This window comes from Galeopterus variegatus, unplaced genomic scaffold (genome assembly GCF_000696425.1).
Source record: "Galeopterus variegatus unplaced genomic scaffold, G_variegatus-3.0.2 Scaffold9280, whole genome shotgun sequence".
NCBI classification, from domain to species: domain Eukaryota; kingdom Metazoa; phylum Chordata; class Mammalia; order Dermoptera; family Cynocephalidae; genus Galeopterus; species Galeopterus variegatus.
In genome coordinates this window covers 70,729-71,915 of record NW_007735391.1, presented here as the reverse complement: position 1 = coordinate 71,915, position 1,187 = coordinate 70,729, and the positions used below count along the sequence as shown (strand labels likewise).

The window sequence follows — 1,187 nt, the reverse complement described above, 5'->3', positions numbered from 1 at the left end:
CTGCACATATTGAAAAGCTTACACTTGGATTTGTTTTGACATATGTATATATGTACACATACATCACCACAATCAAGGGAGTGAACATATTCTTCATATACGTTTTCTCATGCCTCTTGGTCATAACTCTCTCGTCCCCAATCAATCACTGTCTGTTTTCCACCACTATGTATTAGTTTACATTTTTTAATATTGTATATAAATGGAATCATACTGTAAGTACTCTTTTTTGTCTACCTTCTTTCACTCAGTATAATTATTTTGCAATTAATTCATATTGCGCATATCAATATTTCACTTTAAAATTCACTTAAAATTCATTGCTGAGAAGTATTCCATTGTATGGATAAACCACAATTTGTTTATCCATACACCTCCTTTTGGGGTTATTATCAGATTTGGGTTACTGTAAGTAAAGCTATTATGAACATTTGTGTGCAAGTCTTTGAATGAACATATATTTCTTTCATCTTGGCTAAATCCCTAGAAGTGGGATGGCTGGATCTTATGGTGGGTGTATGGTTAACATTTTAAGAAACTACCAAACTCTTTTCTAAAGTGGCTGTACCATTTCACATTCTTACCAGCAGTGTATGAAAGTCTTAGTACTCTACATCCTCACCAACACTTAATATGATCAGTTTTTTTCAATTTTAATCATTCTAATAGATTTGTAATGGGATCTCATTGTGGTTTTAACTTGCATTTTCCTAATGGTACATAATGTTGAGCATCTATACATGGGATTATGAGCCTCTGTATGTATTTATTGGTGAAGTATCTGTTCAAACATTTTGCCCATTTTTATTGCGTTATTTGGTTTTTTATTGTTGAGTCTTCTCAACAATATATATATTTTAATATATTCTGGCTACAGATCCTTTACCACATGTATGTTTTATAATAATTTTTTCCCAATCTGTGGCATGTCTTTTTATTCTCTTACTATTGTCTGTTTTGTTTCATTTTTAAAACTTTAGTACAGTTCAAATCAGTATGTCAGGATCCTTTCAGCTCCTTCATTGCCAAACCTGGGGGCACAGATGGCTTCAGGTCCTCTGCCTTCTCTTTGTCTGTGATGACCAAGGTATAAAGGTATCTACTGCATCAAACCTTAAACTTCACATTATCCTTATTTTTCTTTTTTTCTCTCTTTTTTTTTTTTTTTTTTTTTTTTTTTTTTTTTT

General features: G+C 31.8%; 1 pseudogene; it reads right to left on the bottom strand.

Annotated features, from left to right (window-relative positions):
* Nucleotides 1-999: 999 nt before the first annotated feature.
* LOC103609162 overlaps nt 1,000-1,187 on the bottom strand; it is a 1,719-nt pseudogene continuing 1,531 nt past the window's right edge.